The following is a 25,425-nucleotide window of genomic DNA, read 5'->3' on the forward strand; positions in this document are numbered from 1 at the left end:
CAAAAATCTCAAATTTAAATGAAAACATCTCTCAAGTATCAAGAATTCCTTTTGGTAGTGAATCCTTTCAAATACAAAAGCGCTCACTTTAAGGCTTTCACTTAAGCAATGAAAATCAGTTTGCTTCTATTGTGAACTTTTTTTAAATTTTTTTTCTCTCTCCACATAGCGTGATTTGTAGAAGTTCACAACTACACAATGGCATAGACCGTACACCTATTTCCAAAATGTATTTGTCAGACAGTACTCAAAGTCATTTGCAGTGGTCTCATAATAAAGTTAACCCTTTGGGAGATATTTCTGATGACTGGTTTAAAATCTGTCCAGAACCTTAAAACTCAATATAATTTGCCAGCCAGCTACTTTGAGGTTTATTCACAATAAATCACCTCTTTGGGCAGCTCAGTGCTCTGGGCATATGGGTTACCTTGGTAATCTCTCAATGACCTATTCACTCATTGCATAAATGAATTCTTCCTTCAGTGGAATCTCCCTTATCTGCTTCATTTTCTTGAACATTCATATAAACTTCTATTACAACTGTTTGGGCTAAGGATCTTTGAGGATGTGCATGCTTTATTTTCGCATCAGGTATGAGGTTTAAATCAGCTCAGTTTTCAGAGATTATTTTCGGTGTTTAATTTTTACTGCTGAAAGTCAAAACAATGAAAACTCCATCCATGCTCAACTACACAAGCCCCAAACCAAGCGAGCCAGTTTGCCAACCAACCAAAGTGAAGGGGAAAAATAACCTCAAACCAGGCTCAGTTGGGCATGACCATTTCTCCTCTGGCCAAACTTCCTGTACAGAGCTGCAGTCTAGGCACCGGATGCTGGAGAATGGTGGACATCCATTGTGGAGAAGCTGCAGATGGGAGAGGTCAGCGGCTGGTGTACAGACTGACCCTTCAGGATCAATATGTAGACTCGTGGGTCACTATAGGGTCTTAAAAGAATTAATCTCATGCTCTAATACACCAGGAGCTCCCTCAAATACTGAGCAGCTAAGGCATTGAGGGCTTTGTAGGTAAACAATAACATTGTAAATTAAATATTTAATAGGGAGTCAATGCACTGATGAAAGAACTAGAGTAATGTGATTTCTTAGTTCTAGAAAGCACTCTAGCAGCTGCATTTTGAACCAGCTGCAGTTTGTTAGTGAGGCCAGCAGGGCATCCGCCTAGTAACTCATTACAGTAGTCTAACCGAGAGGTCATGAAAGCATGAATAAGCTTTTCTGCATCAGTTATTGATCGCTCGTCAAAGTTTGGCAACAAAGATGAAGAAATTGAGTTTTACAGATGCTTAATCTGGCCTTACACAGGTTGCTGTCAGAAATAGCCCCCAAATTACTGACTGAAGATGAGGACTAGGTTAGGGCACAATTGTCAGCTCTACAAAGGTGACCAATCACAGCTTGCTCTAGTCATTGAGGTGTGCATCAGTGTCTGACTGCCACAGCAAGGGCTCTAACCATGCACAGGTTGTGCTGAAGCATACTTGTGTGCTTGATGCAGCAGTATAAATGCGTCTTTAGGAGTGCTGTTTCTGTGCTATGAGATTCTCTACATCCAGATTAAAATTTTTCATAAACTTTAGCTGCTTTTCCAATCGCTGAATCGTTCTCTAAATGGAACTGCTCAATTTTGTGCCAAACTGGGCCAGGCAGCACTAATACAGTTTTATTTTCCACTCATGCTGCAACAGCTCTTTGAAACATTACACAACCCATCAGTAGTTGCCTTTAATGAAATGTAAACCGCTCCCTTTGTTCAATTAAACTCAATAGCTAAAACACATTCAAGTTAATAAAAACAAAAGCAACCAAGTGAATAAACACTGCTATGCTGCTCATATTGTGGTGCTGCATATAGGTAATGTTACAGCACCTTTTTTAGAGGTCGTATGTTGCACGCCTCTGGCTAAATTTAATTTGGAGGGGAAATGACAATGTAACGATTGAAAATGTTTGCAGGGGGAATAAATGTTTAAGATCTCTGAATATGACATAAAATTAAACTGATGCAACTAGTGCATTTGTATTATAATAGCAGAAATATATTTTGGACGGGCCTTGTCAAAAGTGAGCGGGCACTTGAACTAATGGCACTCAACTTTAATTTTTACAATCTGTAAGTTGATTATATAACGTGCTACATATTGATGGTAAAATATAACCCTTTAAACCAGAGGTGTCAAACTAAACTCCTGGAGGGCTGAAGCCCTGCACAGTTTAGGTCCAACCCTGCTCCAACACACTTACCTGTAGGTTTCAAACAAGCCTGAAGGACTCAATTAGTTTCATCAGGTGTTTAATTAGGGTTGGAACTAAACTGTGCAGAGCTGCGGCCCTTTTGGAATTGAGTTTGACACCCGTTTTAAACAATGGCTGTTAAGTATTCAAACATTAAATAATGAATGCAGCAGGTGAAATAAACAAATGTGAAAATGCATCAGGATTTAAAGCACTATTTATCAGCTTGACATTTTTAGAAAATTTTTGCATGGGTACCCAGTATATATTAAAGATCAGGAAAAAAACAAAAGCGTTACACAGCCCCATAAATGTCAAACTTGTGTATAACTGAATCATAATGGCCTACTGCTGAAATGCTGAATTTATTAACATGTCAAAACCTAGTGATTATTTTGAGTGCAATGCCGACATTTATTAAATTAATTGATGTGACTAGTTTATTAGAGCATATATAGACTAAGACATCACACAACAGTACCTTGGACAGCAGTGCCACTAAAGCTTTAGAGCAAAGTAAAAAAAGAAATATTGAAAATTGACTTTCTACCATAGGCTTCGATGATAAGCATTTTTATTTGCTTTATTCGATGCGCAGTAGGAAAGTCTCAGTGCATGTAGTCATTGGTTTAATTCTCTCCTGGATCAGAGCGAGATTTGTGCTACCAAATACAGTGCTGCGTGCAAAAAACTTGCGTCAGTCAAGTGAATTAAAGGTCTTAATGCTCAGGATGTCAATCAAATTATTAAACTCACCATTAATAAAATAATAGGCTATTTCAATATTTTAGATGACTGGTTAGAAAATAAACCATGTATAAAATAAGTCCATGAAATAACAGAGTTATTACTTCTCTTCCAGAGACTGCTCTATGGTTTAAACCCTTTTAAAACTATTGTTAGACCAGGCAGCACTAATACAGTTTTATTTTCCACTCATGCTGCAACAGCTCTTTGAAACCTTACACAACACATCAGTAGTTGCCTTTAATTCAATGTAAACCGCTCCCTGTTCAATTAAACTTAATAGCTGAAACTTTCAAGTTAATAAAAACAAAAGCAACCAAGTGAATAAACACTGCTATGCCGCTCATATTGTGGTGCTGCATATAGGTACATGTTACAGCACCTTTTTTAGAGGTCATATGTTGCACGCCTCTGGCTAAATTTAATTTGGAGGGGAAATGACATGTAACAATTGAAAATGTTTGCAGGGGGAATAAGTATTTAAGATTTCTGAACTTAACATAAAATTAAACTATGATAATGCAACTAGTGCATTTGTATTACAATAGTAGAAATATATTTTGGATGGGCCTTGTCAAAAGTGAGCGGGCACTTGAACTAATGGCACTTTAATTTTTACAATCTATAAGTTGATTATACATTTTGATGGTAAAATATAACCCTTTAAACCAGGGGTGTCAACTAGATTCCTGGAGGGCTGAAGCCCTCCACAGTTTAGTTCCAACCCTGCTCCAACACACTTACCTGTAGGTTTCAAACAAGCCTGAAGGACTCAATTAGTTTGATCGGGGGCCTGTTTCAGAAAGGAGGTTAACTGAAAACTCAGAGTATTTTAACCCTGAAATGAGAGAAACTCTGGGTTTTCCGTTTAAAAATGGCAGGTTTGTTAAACTGGAGAAAGCAGGGTAAGTCAAGCCTGTTTCTGAAAGAGAGGTAACTTTAACTCAGAGTCAGTTACTGTGGTAACTTACTCTGTGAATCTAACCTGGTCAGAAGCAGGTTTCATTCTCTAAACTCCGTTTCTGTTGGTCTCCTCCCCTTTTTTTAAAGATGAAGCGGTATTTCTCGCCTTAGCCTTACGTTTCCACCCACCTATTTTAATGCTCATTTTGGATACGTGCATAAAAACGATTGATAAACGTCATGATGCACATAACTTTTTAAAATATGCATAAAAAACGCGCATAACTGAGTAGCATAAACTTTTATTCGATCAAATGTGCGCATAAACTACGATGGAAACACTTTTACTGAACAAATTACAGTATGTACATTAAAAAAAAGATCATGATGATATGATAATGAAAATGTGTGTGTGAATGGACAAACAGCAGGCTGGGCACACTGTAACATGTCTTAAATATTGTGTTAGTCATTCTAAAATGCCTTAACTGTTTCAGTATTAGTGTATATTATTAATTACCTCCGAACGTCTGGTGCGTGTCAAGAGTCTCCGCGTCTCATGGCTTCAGACGCCCCCACGTGTTCATTGTGTTTCAGCATTGTCTTCTGACGCAAGTACATTAATTAGGCTAAATAAAGAATTAATTGACGCAGCTTCTACCACAGTAAATTCTGTTTTTACTGTTGATATTTGGTGCCAGTTTAATCAGGAAGTGACCATTTTTTTCTCTGACTCGTTGGATGGAATTTTATTTGCATCTTCTATGCAATATTCCAGTTTTGCACAAACTTATGTAATATATTTGGATGGAAAATAGCTATTGCCTACATTTTTGTCACAGAAGAACTGTACTAGAATGGCTTATCCTTTTTTTTAATAAATAATTAAATTAAATTCACCTTCGACATGCATGTAACTAGATTAATGGGATTATTCTTTCTAAATTATTTTTAGTACTGCTTACCTTCTAAATGTTATATTAACCTATCACTTGATCAATAAAAAAGGCAGACACAAGTGCACTGTTAAATCATTTAAAACTAATAAATATATAAAAAAGTTTAGAAAAAAATATATAAATGTCACAAACTTCATTATTTTATTACTTAAATATTTAAATACTTAAAGTGAAATTAGGCATTAACTTGAGCAGCTGTTTTCCCACGCTAACTGTCACTTCTTCACTGATGGTTGCTGCTTTTCAAATATATACACTCATATTTGCTATAACTTTGCATGAGAACATCAAGTTCAGCTGGAGAAAGAAATGGTGATCTCTTTTATAAGATATTGCCAGTCACTCGTAATATCTGCGCTCCATTGATAATGCCTTTTTAAAGTCACGGTGTGCGCGCTTAACTCGGAGTTTGTCTACTCGAAGTTGATTGACCCAACTCAGATCAGCTGTTCTGAAACCGAAAACTCAGAGTTGATTTACCGAGAGATTAAAAACTCAGAGTTCAAGTTTAAACTGAGTTGTTTGAACCTCCTTACTGAAACAGGCCTCAGGTGTTTAATTAGGGTTGGAACTGAACTGTGCAGAGCTGCGGCCCTTTTGGAATTGAGTTTGACACCCGTTTTAAACAATGGCTGTTAAGTATTCAAACATTAAATAATGAATGCAGCAGGTGAAATAAACAAATGTGAAAATGCATCAGGATTTAAAGCACTATTTATCAGCTTGACATTTTTAGAAAATTTTTGCATGGGTACCCAGTATATATTAAAGATCAGGGAACAAAACAACACAAACATTACACAGCCCCATAAATGTCAAACTCGTGTATAACTGAATCATAATGGCCTACTGCTGAAAATTGCTCATTAACATGTCAAAACCTAGTGATTTTTAAGAGCAATACCAACTTGGTTTTAATTCATTCATTTGACTTGTTTATTAGAGGATATATAGACTAAGAAATCATACAACAGTACCTTGGACGGCAGTGTTTAATTATTGAAAGTTGACTTTCTACCATAGGCTTTGATACGCATTTCTTATTTGCTTATTCGATGCGCAGCAGGAAAAAGTCTGTGCATGTAGTCATTGGTTTAATTCTCTCCTGGATCAGAGCGAGATTTGGGCTACCAAATACAATGCTGCATGCAATAAACTTGCATTAGTCAGGCGAATGAAAGGTCTCAATTGCTTAATGTCAATCAAATTATTAAAATATTGTCATTTATAAAATAGGCTTTCATTATTTTAGATGACTGGTTGGATAAAATAAACAATGTATAAAATAAGTCAATGAAATAACTGAGTTATGAGTAATTCACTTCTCTTCCAGAGACTGCTCTATGGTTTAAACCCTTAAACTATTGTCTGACTTGTATAATTTTCTTGAATTAAATGAAGTGTTTACTTGGATGTCTGGTTAGCATGCTTCTGAGCCAGCTGTGGTAGCTTGGTAACAGAGCCCTGACATCAACACGCATAATCTATCAGCACAGTTAGCACGGTTGTCTAACCATGCTTAGAATTCCAGGCTGAGAACAGTTTGTAATCGTGCTACATGGTTTCAGGCTCAGTGGAGAAACCACTAACTGTACTGAAGGGTTCGTACAACAGTTTGGCACCATAGTGGGAAAGCAGTCATTTCTTTGTTAAAAGAAAAGTTAAGCAGATGACCTTTTTATAGCATCTTTGATAGAATATTAGACTCTTTAAAACCTGTTTTTTCTAATTTAGCATTAAGCATTTTTTTTAAAGAGACTAAGTGACTGCTATTGCAAATTTTTAGGAACCTTCTATAAGTAGGGATTAATTAAACAATCAAACTATTCTTTGATCATCTTAAATACCCAGCATTTTGAATAGTGAATCTACTTTTTCTGGACTGGAATATTGCCCTGACCCCTACACGTAACGACAAGGGTTTCTTTTATTCTTTGCTTTTTAAATGAGTTTAGATGAAGCTTTGATCTATAGAAAGGGGAGGAAAAAATGGCAATTTAATCTTAACTTAAAGATTAAACCTAACTCTTTGCTCACCTCTGTACTGTCCCATATGGACTGTGGGGATGGACTGAAGACTGGTGTGTGAACCTGAAGGCCAGAAAGGCTGGGAGTGCATGGCCTAAAAAGGCCAAACATCCTTAGGTTCCTCATTCCGAACTGTCAAGTAGAAAAATAGCAGCAAATATGACCTAACATTGGTAGTAACTAAATTTAATGTGGATGATACAGCCCTAACCAACCCCCACCCCTAAACAACAGTAAGCTTGGCATGTATTTGGATCATGTTCATACGTTTTATAAATTGAAACTGCTCTAACCCAACCAAAAGGAGTTTGATTATATGGATATTTTATTGTCAGATCATCTATTGGATCTTTCATATGCATCATGGTTTCATAAGTATCAACATCTTGGTCATCTGGATTTCCTTAGTGCAATCTTTGAAAATTCTTAACAGTTTAACCATCCTTTTTTTATTCTCTCCTCTCTCTTTTCGAACACTAGCCTTATCTTGGATCGATGTCATCTACTTGGATACTATGTCACTTGAATCATCATTTTATTCCCATCCACACACCAATGATGGATCTTTCACCAAGATTGTTCAATGTTCAGTTCTTTCTTGCATGGTCTTAACCAGCAGTTTGAATCTTCTTCATCTACTTTTTTGTAGACAAAAATATACCGCTGTCTTGCACCTTATACTAACTACAAGGGTTTCTTAACCAATCCTAAAACTTCTCAGAGCAACAAATCATTTCTTAAAGTATTGAAGAAAAATTGACTAAACCATGTCTACCCTTAAGTCAAACCTAATTGTAAATAACAACCTTCCCTCAAACTTAACCCTAAAACCAGATGTTTTGTAAAGAAAGATAAATCAATTTTAATCACACAACCCTAAACAAAATCTGGTCATTTCTTAAGTTGAGAACATTACCCCTACTGAAGTCTACCCCAGTATACTGAATTAGTAGTTAATTATTAATATGATAATATGTTATTATAATATATAAATATTAATGTCAACTAGGGGTAGTCAACTAGGGGTAGTCAACTAGGGGTAGTCAACTAGGGGTACGTCAACTCGGGGTAGTCAACTAGGGGTAGTCAACTAGGGGTGGTCAACTAGGGGTGGTCAACTAGGGGTGGTCAACTAGGGGTGGTCAACTAGGGGTGTTCAATAGGATGTGGTAACTAGGGGTGTTCAACTAGGATGTGGTCAACTATGGGTGGTCAACTAGGTGTGGTCAACTAGGGGTGGTCAACTAGGGGTGGTCAACTAGGGGTGAGTCAACTAGGGGTGGTCAACTAGGGGTGGTCAACTATTATGGTCAACTAGGGGTGGTCAACTTTTGGTGGTCAACTCCACTCTCTGTGGGGGATTTATATCTGTGTTGAGAGGATCTTGTATGTATGTATGAGTGTGTAGATATAGTCTGGGCTTACTTTTAATTAGGTTTTATGTGATGGGGACTGTATTAAGCATTAAAATTATGTTATTAGTTGTGTATTTACAGGACTGTGTCGTGGTGGAGAGTCGGATTTCGGGATTTCATCTCATCGGACCCAAAGTTCAGAGACGTGGCACGAGCTTGGTTAGGGGAACGAAAAATCCAAAGGCCAGACTGTGTCCGGCCTTGGTTGTGCATTGTCCTACATTTCAACTGACCGCTTCGGATTCCATTTCGACTTCCTCCTTCGTCCAGACCCTCCTCCACTCCTGTTTCTCATTGTTGAATATCATGCTGTTTTATGTATTTTTTGTGAATAAATAAATAATTGTTTTATTTTTTGTTTTTTTTTTTTTTTTTTTTTTTTTTTTTTTTTTTTTTTTTTTTTTTTTTTTTTACTTTTTTGATTACTTTGTTTATTTAATTTGTTTATTTGTTTAAAATTAGGTGTGTGTCTTTTATTTGTGTTTTTATTGTTTTATGTGTGCGTGTGTGTGCTTTTTTGTGTCCCTTCGTATATTTACTTTTGTGTTAAGATTCGAGTTAGGGTTTGTCGCGCCGTCCCCCGTGTTTGGGGTATGGTTCCTGTGATTTCAGGTCGTATTAAGAGGGGTTTTAGTGTCAGGGTTACTGACTTTAGGGTTAGGGTGAGTGTAGGGGTTGGGGTTGCATTTTAATTTTTGAAACTTAGGGTTAGTCGCGTAGTCCCCTGAGTCGCTGTGTTTTTAGGTATGATTCACGTAGTTCAGGGCTGCATAAAAATGAATTTTAATTTTAATGTTCAGAGCTGCATAAAAATGAATTTTAATTTTAATGTTAGGGTTACTGACCGTAGGGTTACTGACCGTAGGGTTCCTGGCCGTAGGGTTGGGGTGAGTGTTGGGGTTGCGTTTTGGTTTATGGGAATAGGGTTAGTGGTCGCGTCAGGGTTACCGTCTATGGGGTTGGGGTGAGTGTTGGTGTTGGGTTGTCGTAATCGAAAATTAGGGTTCATCCCGGAGCTCTCCGTGTTTTAGGTTTTGCTGTTTGTTTTTAGTTTTCATTTAGGCCCCTTGGATACACCGTGTCCAATCGCTTGATCCATATTCTTTCAAACCTTAACCTCTCCCGTAATGACCAAAAGGGGCTTGACTGTAAGGCGGTAACCCTGAGGGCTGAGAGTCCATGCATTACAAAATGCTTAACTAATAATTTGCGTTTTTCGATTTTGTTACGTATGTTGTATGTGTGTTGATATGTTCGTAATGAGAGTTGATTCTTAGTTTGTCCAACGTATTGTTTGTGGCATTTCGTACAATAAATTAAGTAGATGCAGTTGCATACCCCCGCCGATGTGTTGCGTTGTGTTTCGTAAATGTTTTTGTTTGTTTTGTTCTGGACCCACCGTCTCACCGTGTAGTGTTTGTGCGCTTCCGCTCTTGTCGGTTTTGGTTGTTGGCTGGTTTTGCTACTGACCAGTGTGTCTAGTAAGTTTTTGTTTCTCTTAAAGGCCGCGATTGGTCTGTGTTTCTGTATAAAACGTGTGGGTTCGATGAATTTGTTGAAGTTTTCTTTTGTTGCTCTATTAAGTTGTTTACTCTGTTGTGAGTAAAATGTGACGAGGGGGATTATTTTGTTGCGTGTGTTTGTTGTTGTTGTTGGGTTTGCGATAGATTGTTGAAATGTTTTGAAAATTTTCCGAAGGTATGTGCGTCCGTATCCCCGTTTTTTAAGTGCCTTAAAGAGGGTTTTAACTGCCATTTTAAAGTCTGTCTCTTGAGAAGATATTCTGTAAAATCTAAGGATTTGTGACTTGATTACTCCCCGAAATGTGTGCTTAGGGTGAAAGCTAGACTTGTGTAGTAGCGAGTGTGTGTCTGTGGGTTTGAAGTAAACTTTGTAGTCCAATTGGTTTTGTTTCTCAAATTTTGGTCCTTTGTATGTGACTACGTCCAAGAAGTTCACTTGTTGGTCGTTGATCTCAAACTTGATTGTGATGGAACTTTGATGATTGTTCAAGTGTGTTGTGAATCTTTGAAATTCCTCTCGGCCGTATGTCCATACTCCCCAAATATCGTCTAGGAATCTGTAATATGCGAATGGTTTTAAGGGAAAATTAGTAAGTGCGGAGTGCTCCCAAGCTGCCATGAATATGTTTGCGTAAGAGGGTGCGAATTTTTTGCCCATGGCGGTGCCCTTTGTTTGCAGATAGAATTTCGAGTTAAATTCAAAGTCGTTTTTGGTGAGATTGATTTCTAATAGTTTGATTATATACTCATCGGGTCTTTTGGGGTCCGGAAAACGCTTGAAGCAATCTTGCACAGCCGATATTCCGGCCTGTGTTTCGATGTTTGTGTAGAGACTGTCTATGTCGATAGTAAAAAGGAGGGCGTCCGTGGGGATTGTTAGATTTTTGGTCTTTTGTATGAAATCGTATGTGTCTCGTAAATAACTGGCGTGTCGCTGTGAGATGGGGTTTAAGAAATATTCTATATATTCGGCTGTATAGTATGATTCGCTATCACAGTCCGATACTATTGGACGGCCTGGTGGTATCTTATGTGGCCTACTCCAGTCTTTCGGGTCTTTGTGAATTTTGGGCAGTAGATAAAATCTCCTTGGCCTGGGAGTGCCCGATCCCATTAAATAAGTTTTTTGGTCCCCGCTGATAATCTTTTTTTCGCACATTTCTTCAAGTATTTCTTTGATTTCTAGTCTCGTTTGGGGGTATATGGGTTCGTTCAAGGGGCTATAGTGTTCTTGTTTGTTAAGTTGTCGATGCCCCTCCCATAAATAGTCCGTTTTGTCCATGAGTACGACCGCGTTTCCTTTGTCCGCAGGTTTGATTACCAACTGGTGATTGCCGTGTAGGTTTTTAATAGCTATTCTTTCATTCTTTGTGAGATTTTCTTCTTCTGACCGGCCCCAATCGAGATGTTTGTACGCGTAATAGTCTGCTTTGATCAATGAGTTGATTTGCGGGGGTAAACTGGATAGTGCTGGAGTCCAATCGGAGTTGTGCGTGAATGGTAGTTTCTGTTTTTGTCTTTTTTTGCCCTCAAAGTATACTTCTAATTTTATTCGTCTGTGATAAGTCTGTAAGCTATGTAATAATTCGATCTTTTGTGTGGTTCTTTTAGTTGAGGGAATGAACGAAAGGCCTTTCCGTAATGTTTCCGTTTGATCTTGGGTTAGTATTACCGTCGATAAATTGACTATGCGTTTGTCTGAGTCCCCTGTTGGGATATTTGGCCTTCCAAGTCTAAAAAATACATCCAGTGTTCTAAAAGTGCTCGGGCCGTACCGGCGGTCCAGTGGATCATGTCGTTCTCTACCCTGAAATCCCTGGATGGTAATGCTGATACATGATGAAGATTGTCCCTGATGTATTTGTTCATGGCCGTGAGATGTGCTTTTTCTTCTTCTGGTAGTGTTTGGCTAAAGTTAATGAGTGGTACGATGATCTCCGTGTGTGGTAAGCGAGCGCGTGCTGTTTTGTATGTTCTGAGTATTTCCTTTTCTGTGGTTGAGATGCACCTTTGTGTACGATTATTGATACCGAATGAGAGCATCAGTACTTCGGGTTCCATTGCGATCGTTGCTTTTTCCACCAAATAACCGGCGTGTTGGAATTTGGCTCCCGGGAAGCTATCCACCTGGAGCTCTACTATATCAAAAGACGGGATCCTTGCTACGTTAGAGTCGCCGATTATCACACATCTCTTTTTTAGGTTGAGGCTCCAGTCTATGTGTTTTTTGTCTGTCTTGATGTGTTTGTAAGGTCTGCCCACCGATTTTGGTGTGGAGGGGGTCACGAGTGTGTGTGTGTCCTTTCTTGGTGTGGCGAGCGCTGTCGATGTGTTCTCAGTGTCGTGTGTGGTATTTTCGGTTTCTTCGGTTCGTGTACTGTCTCTCTGTTCGTTTTCGGTCTCCAATGTAGGGGATGTTCTATGTGCTGCGTTGACTGTATATGTGGCGTAGTCGTCATCCGTTGAGTCCTCCGAGTATAAACTGGGGGAGGTGGCTCTGTCTACATGTGTAGTGGGAGGTCTTGTAGTCGCCGTCGTGTCTGAGGTGTGTCTAGACTGCCCAGTTGTGTCTTCCTTTTCGTTCGTTTTGTTCTTCTCGACAGTTGTGTGTGTGCTAAGTTGTTCGTGGGTTGTTTTTGGCTGTTCGGTGGGGGCTTTTTGTTCGGCGGTCTGTTTGTTTTGTGGTGTTTCGATGTCCACCAAGAGGTCAGTGTTAAGTCTGCGTGCTGTTCTTTGTGGTAGTGGTTTTGTTGTGTGTATGATTGTAGGCGTAATGCCTGCTGGGGGTGCGAGTGGTGGGAATTCTTCGTCGAAAGACCAGTCGCCCCTGCTGGGAGGAGGGGCGGCTGGCGAAGTCTGTACATGTACGTGTTGTGCCCCTGATTTTGCCCTTGTCGCTGGCGGATCATCTTTACGTTTGTGTGTTCGTGCGTGCGTTTGATTTGTGTTTGGGGCTGGTGGATCTCCGTTTTCGGTGTCTCTCGATGTGTTGCGTTCGTTAGTTTCGGTAAGGAATGTTTCTATTTTTTCGAATGTTGTGGGTTGTATTTTATTTTGTAGGTTTTTGTTGGCCCATCTGGTCGCTATGTCGAGTGCGTGTGGCCAATCCGCTCTGTCGGTGTGCGCTATGAGCTCACGCTTCTTCTGTTGGATGAGGAGCTGGTAATGTTCTCGTAGGATAAGTTGTGTCGTGTACATCCAATTGCGTGCGTTGCCCGTCAATCTCTCGTTTACTCTTTCGTTGGGTAGTAATGGTTTAATCGTGGTGATCAGGTGTGTTTGCAGTCTTTTAAATGTGATGGGTGTGTCGCTTTCTTTTTGTACGTCAATGTTTTTTAATTGGTGTTCCAAGCGAAGGAGATCGTAAACCAGTTTAATCGTGTTTTTGAGCTTCGGTGTTGCGGGCGTATATGCAGATGGGGTAGGATCGCTCGGTTGTGTAAAATATCTCTGGGGTCTTGTTCGCGGTCCCTTTTGTGGCCGTTCTCTCTTGTTGTTTTGTTCGTTACGCCACCTTGGTGTATATTCTGTCCCGTTACCGTCCCTGGAGTAATGTTTGCGTTGAAGGGGACCGTCTGTGCGTGGAGTGTCATCGTGATAGTAAGTCGTTCTTTGTCTGTTTATGTTATGTGGAGTTTCGCGTCTCGTGAAGACCGGGCGAGGCGGTTGGGCGTTTCTGTTGTAGGGAACCCCCTGTGTGTCGTATTGAACGTTTCTGAATTGTCTTTGTCTCTGTGGGAAGTTTGTGTTTTTAGAGTGCGTGTTATTATTTCTGTATCTCCACGTATCGTTGTCTAATTCTACTCTATTTTCTTGTCTTTTGTATTGGGAATTTATAAATTGTCTTTCTCTGTATGGGAATTCTGCGTTTTTGTAGTGATGTGTGTCACTTCTTGTGTATCTCCATGTGTCGTCGTCTTCACGTGTGATCAGTGCACGTGGTCTGGTGTCTTGTCTAGGTTGGGTGTTGTTGTATTGTCTGTACTGATATGTGAAATTGTTGAAACGATGGTGCTCGTCTTGGGCCCCATCGTTTATCCATCTAGTATCTCTAGTAGTCCGGAAACGGACTGTTGGGTGGAAATCATTGTCATGAACACGGTGCGGGCCGGCGTGAACGTCCCACCGCAAGCGGTTGGTGTTCTCACTCCGTTGCTCGTGACTTTGATTTCGAGTACTTTGTTGTACTGCATTGTTCCTAGAAATATATTGGTGTGCTGTGTTAGTGGGATAATCCCAGATCCTAACTCGTTCTCTTGGAGTTAGTCTGGCTCTGTATTCATTAAAGTATCTGTACATCTTTTTTTGTTTTTTGAAAGCTTTGTAGTTTTCTATTTTTTTCTAAATATTTTTTCCTAATTCTATTTTCTAAATCTATAAGGAATTCCTAAAAATCGACGTTCAATGCGTAGCTACGTTTCGAAGTGTATATTTCTTCCTCAGGCTGTGTGCAAGAACGTCGGATTTGTATAGAAGATCAGTGTCTGTGAGTGTCCAAAGAGAGCAGCTTCACAAATGGTGAGCTGGTGAGTGTTCCCTCCCTATTTATAGTCCTGCTGTGAGGGAGAGGGGAGGGGGGAGTGGGGGAGTGGCTATGATCAGTGTGTGAGCTGGTTTGTTCAAATGGTGTTTTAATCGTATTTTAATGTGTATTTTTTGCTTTTAATATATTTAATCATCCTGTTGAAATAATTAAGCGTTTGTTTTGTTAGAAAAATTATTTGTTATGAGTATTTATTATCAAACTTATTTATTTGACTTCCTATGTGGTTTGGATGTTACTTCAAGTGTGTTTGTTCAAGTTGTTTTATAAGTAACTATTTAAGTCATATCTGCGTGGGTTTATTATTTTTATAAGTGTGTAAGGAGTAATTGTTGGTGTCCTTATGGAGTGTTTGTTATTTTGCTGAGTCATTTTGGGTCTAAAATGTTATGACAGGCTGTGTTATTCGAGATAAATTGTATTCCTCATTTTTAATCCTCTTATTAAATGAGTTGGATTATTTCTGTAAGATAAATCAGTGTGTTGAATCGTCTTAAGCCTCAAATAATGTTAGTAATGTTATTAATTGTCAGATAATCCTGGTTTTTAAGTTGTGTTTGTATGGATTCCTTTGATCCTGCTTTGGATAAATGTTAGAAATGAATTGGCTGTGTTTGAAGTAGTTTTAAACGCGAGGGTGTGTGACGTCATCGTCGCGGTGCTTCCGCGATTTACTTCCTGTTTTGTTCGTGGCTCCGGTGACGTCATCATCTCGGCAAACTCCGTCTCTCTGCTTTGTTTTTCGAGCTGGAGTGATTGAATTAACTGGTATGCAGCCCTGTGAATTCCCCTGTTGATCCAGAGGTGTTGGGATAGGATGTTAGGTAAGTATTGTGTGTTTGTTTTGGATGTTAGTCTGAGAATCATGTAAAGTTGTGGATAAGTGTGCCCCTTTGTTTACAAATCGTCCTTTGAGTCTTTGTAACTAATGTTAGAGTGATGAGAGAGGAGGGGAGCTATTATGTATCAAATATTCTCTAAGTTTGTATCGAGTTTTCCTTTTTTGTATCATTATTCACTCCACTCTCTGTGGGGGATTTATATCTGTGTTGAGAGGATCTTGTATGTATGTATGAGTGTGTAGATATAGTCTGGGCTTACTTTTAATTAGGTTTTATGTGATGGGGACTGTATTAAGCATTAAAATTATGTTATTAGTTGTGTATTTACAGGACTGTGTCGTGGTGGAGAGTCGGATTTCGGGATTTCATCTCATCGGACCCAAAGTTCAGAGACGTGGCACGAGCTTGGTTAGGGGAACGAAAAATCCAAAGGCCAGACTGTGTCCGGCCTTGGTTGTGCATTGTCCTACATTTCAACTGACCGCTTCGGATTCCATTTCGACTTCCTCCTTCGTCCAGACCCTCCTCCACTCCTGTTTCTCATTGTTGAATATCATGCTGTTTTATGTATTTTTTGTGAATAAATAAATAATTGTTTTATTTTTTGTTTTTTTTTTTTTTTTTTTTTTTTTTTTTTTTTTTTTTTTTTTTTTTTTTTTTACTTTTTTGATTACTTTGTTTATTTAATTTGTTTATTTGTTTAAAATTAGGTGTGTGTCTTTTATTTGTGTTTTTATTGTTTTATGTGTGCGTGTGTGTGCTTTTTTGTGTCCCTTCGTATATTTACTTTTGTGTTAAGATTCGAGTTAGGGTTTGTCGCGCCGTCCCCCGTGTTTGGGGTATGGTTCCTGTGATTTCAGGTCGTATTAAGAGGGGTTTTAGTGTCAGGGTTACTGACTTTAGGGTTAGGGTGAGTGTAGGGGTTGGGGTTGCATTTTAATTTTTGAAACTTAGGGTTAGTCGCGTAGTCCCCTGAGTCGCTGTGTTTTTAGGTATGATTCACGTAGTTCAGGGCTGCATAAAAATGAATTTTAATTTTAATGTTCAGAGCTGCATAAAAATGAATTTTAATTTTAATGTTAGGGTTACTGACCGTAGGGTTACTGACCGTAGGGTTCCTGGCCGTAGGGTTGGGGTGAGTGTTGGGGTTGCGTTTTGGTTTATGGGAATAGGGTTAGTGGTCGCGTCAGGGTTACCGTCTATGGGGTTGGGGTGAGTGTTGGTGTTGGGTTGTCGTAATCGAAAATTAGGGTTCATCCCGGAGCTCTCCGTGTTTTAGGTTTTGCTGTTTGTTTTTAGTTTTCATTTAGGCCCCTTGGATACACCGTGTCCAATCGCTTGATCCATATTCTTTCAAACCTTAACCTCTCCCGTAATGACCAAAAGGGGCTTGACTGTAAGGCGGTAACCCTGAGGGCTGAGAGTCCATGCATTACAAAATGCTTAACTAATAATTTGCGTTTTTCGATTTTGTTACGTATGTTGTATGTGTGTTGATATGTTCGTAATGAGAGTTGATTCTTAGTTTGTCCAACGTATTGTTTGTGGCATTTCGTACAATAAATTAAGTAGATGCAGTTGCATACCCCCGCCGATGTGTTGCGTTGTGTTTCGTAAATGTTTTTGTTTGTTTTGTTCTGGACCCACCGTCTCACCGTGTAGTGTTTGTGCGCTTCCGCTCTTGTCGGTTTTGGTTGTTGGCTGGTTTTGCTACTGACCAGTGTGTCTAGTAAGTTTTTGTTTCTCTTAAAGGCCGCGATTGGTCTGTGTTTCTGTATAAAACGTGTGGGTTCGATGAATTTGTTGAAGTTTTCTTTTGTTGCTCTATTAAGTTGTTTACTCTGTTGTGAGTAAAATGTGACGAGGGGGATTATTTTGTTGCGTGTGTTTGTTGTTGTTGTTGGGTTTGCGATAGATTGTTGAAATGTTTTGAAAATTTTCCGAAGGTATGTGCGTCCGTATCCCCGTTTTTTAAGTGCCTTAAAGAGGGTTTTAACTGCCATTTTAAAGTCTGTCTCTTGAGAAGATATTCTGTAAAATCTAAGGATTTGTGACTTGATTACTCCCCGAAATGTGTGCTTAGGGTGAAAGCTAGACTTGTGTAGTAGCGAGTGTGTGTCTGTGGGTTTGAAGTAAACTTTGTAGTCCAATTGGTTTTGTTTCTCAAATTTTGGTCCTTTGTATGTGACTACGTCCAAGAAGTTCACTTGTTGGTCGTTGATCTCAAACTTGATTGTGATGGAACTTTGATGATTGTTCAAGTGTGTTGTGAATCTTTGAAATTCCTCTCGGCCGTATGTCCATACTCCCCAAATATCGTCTAGGAATCTGTAATATGCGAATGGTTTTAAGGGAAAATTAGTAAGTGCGGAGTGCTCCCAAGCTGCCATGAATATGTTTGCGTAAGAGGGTGCGAATTTTTTGCCCATGGCGGTGCCCTTTGTTTGCAGATAGAATTTCGAGTTAAATTCAAAGTCGTTTTTGGTGAGATTGATTTCTAATAGTTTGATTATATACTCATCGGGTCTTTTGGGGTCCGGAAAACGCTTGAAGCAATCTTGCACAGCCGATATTCCGGCCTGTGTTTCGATGTTTGTGTAGAGACTGTCTATGTCGATAGTAAAAAGGAGGGCGTCCGTGGGGATTGTTAGATTTTTGGTCTTTTGTATGAAATCGTATGTGTCTCGTAAATAACTGGCGTGTCGCTGTGAGATGGGGTTTAAGAAATATTCTATATATTCGGCTGTATAGTATGATTCGCTATCACAGTCCGATACTATTGGACGGCCTGGTGGTATCTTATGTGGCCTACTCCAGTCTTTCGGGTCTTTGTGAATTTTGGGCAGTAGATAAAATCTCCTTGGCCTGGGAGTGCCCGATCCCATTAAATAAGTTTTTTGGTCCCCGCTGATAATCTTTTTTTCGCACATTTCTTCAAGTATTTCTTTGATTTCTAGTCTCGTTTGGGGGTATATGGGTTCGTTCAAGGGGCTATAGTGTTCTTGTTTGTTAAGTTGTCGATGCCCCTCCCATAAATAGTCCGTTTTGTCCATGAGTACGACCGCGTTTCCTTTGTCCGCAGGTTTGATTACCAACTGGTGATTGCCGTGTAGGTTTTTAATAGCTATTCTTTCATTCTTTGTGAGATTTTCTTCTTCTGACCGGCCCCAATCGAGATGTTTGTACGCGTAATAGTCTGCTTTGATCAATGAGTTGATTTGCGGGGGTAAACTGGATAGTGCTGGAGTCCAATCGGAGTTGTGCGTGAATGGTAGTTTCTGTTTTTGTCTTTTTTTGCCCTCAAAGTATACTTCTAATTTTATTCGTCTGTGATAAGTCTGTAAGCTATGTAATAATTCGATCTTTTGTGTGGTTCTTTTAGTTGAGGGAATGAACGAAAGGCCTTTCCGTAATGTTTCCGTTTGATCTTGGGTTAGTATTACCGTCGATAAATTGACTATGCGTTTGTCTGAGTCCCCTGTTGGGATATTTGGCCTTCCAAGTCTAAAAAATACATCCAGTGTTCTAAAAGTGCTCGGGCCGTACCGGCGGTCCAGTGGATCATGTCGTTCTCTACCCTGAAATCCCTGGATGGTAATGCTGATACATGATGAAGATTGTCCCTGATGTATTTGTTCATGGCCGTGAGATGTGCTTTTTCTTCTTCTGGTAGTGTTTGGCTAAAGTTAATGAGTGGTACGATGATCTCCGTGTGTGGTAAGCGAGCGCGTGCTGTTTTGTATGTTCTGAGTATTTCCTTTTCTGTGGTTGAGATGCACCTTTGTGTACGATTATTGATACCGAATGAGAGCATCAGTACTTCGGGTTCCATTGCGATCGTTGCTTTTTCCACCAAATAACCGGCGTGTTGGAATTTGGCTCCCGGGAAGCTATCCACCTGGAGCTCTACTATATCAAAAGACGGGATCCTTGCTACGTTAGAGTCGCCGATTATCACACATCTCTTTTTTAGGTTGAGGCTCCAGTCTATGTGTTTTTTGTCTGTCTTGATGTGTTTGTAAGGTCTGCCCACCGATTTTGGTGTGGAGGGGGTCACGAGTGTGTGTGTGTCCTTTCTTGGTGTGGCGAGCGCTGTCGATGTGTTCTCAGTGTCGTGTGTGGTATTTTCGGTTTCTTCGGTTCGTGTACTGTCTCTCTGTTCGTTTTCGGTCTCCAATGTAGGGGATGTTCTATGTGCTGCGTTGACTGTATATGTGGCGTAGTCGTCATCCGTTGAGTCCTCCGAGTATAAACTGGGGGAGGTGGCTCTGTCTACATGTGTAGTGGGAGGTCTTGTAGTCGCCGTCGTGTCTGAGGTGTGTCTAGACTGCCCAGTTGTGTCTTCCTTTTCGTTCGTTTTGTTCTTCTCGACAGTTGTGTGTGTGCTAAGTTGTTCGTGGGTTGTTTTTGGCTGTTCGGTGGGGGCTTTTTGTTCGGCGGTCTGTTTGTTTTGTGGTGTTTCGATGTCCACCAAGAGGTCAGTGTTAAGTCTGCGTGCTGTTCTTTGTGGTAGTGGTTTTGTTGTGTGTATGATTGTAGGCGTAATGCCTGCTGGGGGTGCGAGTGGTGGGAATTCTTCGTCGAAAGACCAGTCGCCCCTGCTGGGAGGAGGGGCGGCTGGCGAAGTCTGTACATGTACGTGTTGTGCCCCTGATTTTGCCCTTGTCGCTGGCGGATCATCTTTACGTTTGTGTGTTCGTGCGTGCGTTTGATTTGTGTTTGGGGCTGGTGGATCTCCGTTTTCGGTGTCTCTCGATGTGTTGCGTTCGTTAGTTTCGGTAAGGAATGTTTCTATTTTTTCGAATGTTGTGGGTTGTATTTTATTTTGTAGGTTTTTGTTGGCCCATCTGGTCGCTATGTCGAGTGCGTGTGGCCAATCCGCTCTGTCGGTGTGCGCTATGAGCTCACGCTTCTTCTGTTGGATGAGGAGCTGGTAATGTTCTCGTAGGATAAGTTGTGTCGTGTACATCCAATTGCGTGCGTTGCCCGTCAATCTCTCGTTTACTCTTTCGTTGGGTAGTAATGGTTTAATCGTGGTGATCAGGTGTGTTTGCAGTCTTTTAAATGTGATGGGTGTGTCGCTTTCTTTTTGTACGTCAATGTTTTTTAATTGGTGTTCCAAGCGAAGGAGATCGTAAACCAGTTTAATCGTGTTTTTGAGCTTCGGTGTTGCGGGCGTATATGCAGATGGGGTAGGATCGCTCGGTTGTGTAAAATATCTCTGGGGTCTTGTTCGCGGTCCCTTTTGTGGCCGTTCTCTCTTGTTGTTTTGTTCGTTACGCCACCTTGGTGTATATTCTGTCCCGTTACCGTCCCTGGAGTAATGTTTGCGTTGAAGGGGACCGTCTGTGCGTGGAGTGTCATCGTGATAGTAAGTCGTTCTTTGTCTGTTTATGTTATGTGGAGTTTCGCGTCTCGTGAAGACCGGGCGAGGCGGTTGGGCGTTTCTGTTGTAGGGAACCCCCTGTGTGTCGTATTGAACGTTTCTGAATTGTCTTTGTCTCTGTGGGAAGTTTGTGTTTTTAGAGTGCGTGTTATTATTTCTGTATCTCCACGTATCGTTGTCTAATTCTACTCTATTTTCTTGTCTTTTGTATTGGGAATTTATAAATTGTCTTTCTCTGTATGGGAATTCTGCGTTTTTGTAGTGATGTGTGTCACTTCTTGTGTATCTCCATGTGTCGTCGTCTTCACGTGTGATCAGTGCACGTGGTCTGGTGTCTTGTCTAGGTTGGGTGTTGTTGTATTGTCTGTACTGATATGTGAAATTGTTGAAACGATGGTGCTCGTCTTGGGCCCCATCGTTTATCCATCTAGTATCTCTAGTAGTCCGGAAACGGACTGTTGGGTGGAAATCATTGTCATGAACACGGTGCGGGCCGGCGTGAACGTCCCACCGCAAGCGGTTGGTGTTCTCACTCCGTTGCTCGTGACTTTGATTTCGAGTACTTTGTTGTACTGCATTGTTCCTAGAAATATATTGGTGTGCTGTGTTAGTGGGATAATCCCAGATCCTAACTCGTTCTCTTGGAGTTAGTCTGGCTCTGTATTCATTAAAGTATCTGTACATCTTTTTTTGTTTTTTGAAAGCTTTGTAGTTTTCTATTTTTTTCTAAATATTTTTTCCTAATTCTATTTTCTAAATCTATAAGGAATTCCTAAAAATCGACGTTCAATGCGTAGCTACGTTTCGAAGTGTATATTTCTTCCTCAGGCTGTGTGCAAGAACGTCGGATTTGTATAGAAGATCAGTGTCTGTGAGTGTCCAAAGAGAGCAGCTTCACAAATGGTGAGCTGGTGAGTGTTCCCTCCCTATTTATAGTCCTGCTGTGAGGGAGAGGGGAGGGGGGAGTGGGGGAGTGGCTATGATCAGTGTGTGAGCTGGTTTGTTCAAATGGTGTTTTAATCGTATTTTAATGTGTATTTTTTGCTTTTAATATATTTAATCATCCTGTTGAAATAATTAAGCGTTTGTTTTGTTAGAAAAATTATTTGTTATGAGTATTTATTATCAAACTTATTTATTTGACTTCCTATGTGGTTTGGATGTTACTTCAAGTGTGTTTGTTCAAGTTGTTTTATAAGTAACTATTTAAGTCATATCTGCGTGGGTTTATTATTTTTATAAGTGTGTAAGGAGTAATTGTTGGTGTCCTTATGGAGTGTTTGTTATTTTGCTGAGTCATTTTGGGTCTAAAATGTTATGACAGGCTGTGTTATTCGAGATAAATTGTATTCCTCATTTTTAATCCTCTTATTAAATGAGTTGGATTATTTCTGTAAGATAAATCAGTGTGTTGAATCGTCTTAAGCCTCAAATAATGTTAGTAATGTTATTAATTGTCAGATAATCCTGGTTTTTAAGTTGTGTTTGTATGGATTCCTTTGATCCTGCTTTGGATAAATGTTAGAAATGAATTGGCTGTGTTTGAAGTAGTTTTAAACGCGAGGGTGTGTGACGTCATCGTCGCGGTGCTTCCGCGATTTACTTCCTGTTTTGTTCGTGGCTCCGGTGACGTCATCATCTCGGCAAACTCCGTCTCTCTGCTTTGTTTTTCGAGCTGGAGTGATTGAATTAACTGGTATGCAGCCCTGTGAATTCCCCTGTTGATCCAGAGGTGTTGGGATAGGATGTTAGGTAAGTATTGTGTGTTTGTTTTGGATGTTAGTCTGAGAATCATGTAAAGTTGTGGATAAGTGTGCCCCTTTGTTTACAAATCGTCCTTTGAGTCTTTGTAACTAATGTTAGAGTGATGAGAGAGGAGGGGAGCTATTATGTATCAAATATTCTCTAAGTTTGTATCGAGTTTTCCTTTTTTGTATCATTATTCACTCCACTCTCTGTGGGGGATTTATATCTGTGTTGAGAGGATCTTGTATGTATGTATGAGTGTGTAGATATAGTCTGGGCTTACTTTTAATTAGGTTTTATGTGATGGGGACTGTATTAAGCATTAAAATTATGTTATTAGTTGTGTATTTACAGGACTGTGTCGTGGTGGAGAGTCGGATTTCGGGATTTCATCTCATCGGACCCAAAGTTCAGAGACGTGGCACGAGCTTGGTTAGGGGAACGAAAAATCCAAAGGCCAGACTGTGTCCGGCCTTGGTTGTGCATTGTCCTACATTTCAACTGACCGCTTCGGATTCCATTTCGACTTCCTCCTTCGTCCAGACCCTCCTCCACTCCTGTTTCTCATTGTTGAATATCATGCTGTTTTATGTATTTTTTGTGAATAAATAAATAATTGTTTTATTTTTTGTTTTTTTTTTTTTTTTTTTTTTTTTTTTTTTTTTTTTTTTTTTTTTTTTTTACTTTTTTGATTACTTTGTTTATTTAATTTGTTTATTTGTTTAAAATTAGGTGTGTGTCTTTTATTTGTGTTTTTATTGTTTTATGTGTGCGTGTGTGTGCTTTTTTGTGTCCCTTCGTATATTTACTTTTGTGTTAAGATTCGAGTTAGGGTTTGTCGCGCCGTCCCCCGTGTTTGGGGTATGGTTCCTGTGATTTCAGGTCGTATTAAGAGGGGTTTTAGTGTCAGGGTTACTGACTTTAGGGTTAGGGTGAGTGTAGGGGTTGGGGTTGCATTTTAATTTTTGAAACTTAGGGTTAGTCGCGTAGTCCCCTGAGTCGCTGTGTTTTTAGGTATGATTCACGTAGTTCAGGGCTGCATAAAAATGAATTTTAATTTTAATGTTCAGAGCTGCATAAAAATGAATTTTAATTTTAATGTTAGGGTTACTGACCGTAGGGTTACTGACCGTAGGGTTCCTGGCCGTAGGGTTGGGGTGAGTGTTGGGGTTGCGTTTTGGTTTATGGGAATAGGGTTAGTGGTCGCGTCAGGGTTACCGTCTATGGGGTTGGGGTGAGTGTTGGTGTTGGGTTGTCGTAATCGAAAATTAGGGTTCATCCCGGAGCTCTCCGTGTTTTAGGTTTTGCTGTTTGTTTTTAGTTTTCATTTAGGCCCCTTGGATACACCGTGTCCAATCGCTTGATCCATATTCTTTCAAACCTTAACCTCTCCCGTAATGACCAAAAGGGGCTTGACTGTAAGGCGGTAACCCTGAGGGCTGAGAGTCCATGCATTACAAAATGCTTAACTAATAATTTGCGTTTTTCGATTTTGTTACGTATGTTGTATGTGTGTTGATATGTTCGTAATGAGAGTTGATTCTTAGTTTGTCCAACGTATTGTTTGTGGCATTTCGTACAATAAATTAAGTAGATGCAGTTGCATACCCCCGCCGATGTGTTGCGTTGTGTTTCGTAAATGTTTTTGTTTGTTTTGTTCTGGACCCACCGTCTCACCGTGTAGTGTTTGTGCGCTTCCGCTCTTGTCGGTTTTGGTTGTTGGCTGGTTTTGCTACTGACCAGTGTGTCTAGTAAGTTTTTGTTTCTCTTAAAGGCCGCGATTGGTCTGTGTTTCTGTATAAAACGTGTGGGTTCGATGAATTTGTTGAAGTTTTCTTTTGTTGCTCTATTAAGTTGTTTACTCTGTTGTGAGTAAAATGTGACGAGGGGGATTATTTTGTTGCGTGTGTTTGTTGTTGTTGTTGGGTTTGCGATAGATTGTTGAAATGTTTTGAAAATTTTCCGAAGGTATGTGCGTCCGTATCCCCGTTTTTTAAGTGCCTTAAAGAGGGTTTTAACTGCCATTTTAAAGTCTGTCTCTTGAGAAGATATTCTGTAAAATCTAAGGATTTGTGACTTGATTACTCCCCGAAATGTGTGCTTAGGGTGAAAGCTAGACTTGTGTAGTAGCGAGTGTGTGTCTGTGGGTTTGAAGTAAACTTTGTAGTCCAATTGGTTTTGTTTCTCAAATTTTGGTCCTTTGTATGTGACTACGTCCAAGAAGTTCACTTGTTGGTCGTTGATCTCAAACTTGATTGTGATGGAACTTTGATGATTGTTCAAGTGTGTTGTGAATCTTTGAAATTCCTCTCGGCCGTATGTCCATACTCCCCAAATATCGTCTAGGAATCTGTAATATGCGAATGGTTTTAAGGGAAAATTAGTAAGTGCGGAGTGCTCCCAAGCTGCCATGAATATGTTTGCGTAAGAGGGTGCGAATTTTTTGCCCATGGCGGTGCCCTTTGTTTGCAGATAGAATTTCGAGTTAAATTCAAAGTCGTTTTTGGTGAGATTGATTTCTAATAGTTTGATTATATACTCATCGGGTCTTTTGGGGTCCGGAAAACGCTTGAAGCAATCTTGCACAGCCGATATTCCGGCCTGTGTTTCGATGTTTGTGTAGAGACTGTCTATGTCGATAGTAAAAAGGAGGGCGTCCGTGGGGATTGTTAGATTTTTGGTCTTTTGTATGAAATCGTATGTGTCTCGTAAATAACTGGCGTGTCGCTGTGAGATGGGGTTTAAGAAATATTCTATATATTCGGCTGTATAGTATGATTCGCTATCACAGTCCGATACTATTGGACGGCCTGGTGGTATCTTATGTGGCCTACTCCAGTCTTTCGGGTCTTTGTGAATTTTGGGCAGTAGATAAAATCTCCTTGGCCTGGGAGTGCCCGATCCCATTAAATAAGTTTTTTGGTCCCCGCTGATAATCTTTTTTTCGCACATTTCTTCAAGTATTTCTTTGATTTCTAGTCTCGTTTGGGGGTATATGGGTTCGTTCAAGGGGCTATAGTGTTCTTGTTTGTTAAGTTGTCGATGCCCCTCCCATAAATAGTCCGTTTTGTCCATGAGT

At 40.0% G+C, this 25,425-nt stretch overlaps 2 long non-coding RNA genes across 4 annotated transcripts; both read left to right on the forward strand.

Annotated features, from left to right (window-relative positions):
• The first annotated feature begins 15,057 nt into the window (after positions 1-15,057).
• On the forward strand, positions 15,058-15,814 carry LOC147839555 (uncharacterized). 2 transcript variants are annotated; one of them, XR_015519270.1, is made up of 2 exons: positions 15,058-15,196; positions 15,531-15,814. It is a non-coding gene; the product is annotated as an uncharacterized LOC147839555 (long non-coding RNA). The 2 variants fall into 2 exon arrangements; XR_015519271.1 differs by having other exon boundaries at positions 15,545-15,814.
• Positions 15,815-22,213: 6,399 nt separating this feature from the next.
• On the forward strand, positions 22,214-22,970 carry LOC147839556 (uncharacterized). Of its 2 annotated transcripts, none has more exons than XR_015519268.1 (2): positions 22,214-22,352; positions 22,687-22,970. It is a non-coding gene; the product is annotated as an uncharacterized LOC147839556 (long non-coding RNA). The 2 variants fall into 2 exon arrangements; XR_015519269.1 differs by having other exon boundaries at positions 22,701-22,970.
• Positions 22,971-25,425: the final 2,455 nt, after the last annotated feature.

The sequence above is a fragment of the Danio rerio genome, chromosome 20, assembly GCF_052040795.2.
Source record: "Danio rerio strain M-AB ecotype USA chromosome 20, GRCz13ab, whole genome shotgun sequence".
NCBI classification, from domain to species: domain Eukaryota; kingdom Metazoa; phylum Chordata; class Actinopteri; order Cypriniformes; family Danionidae; genus Danio; species Danio rerio.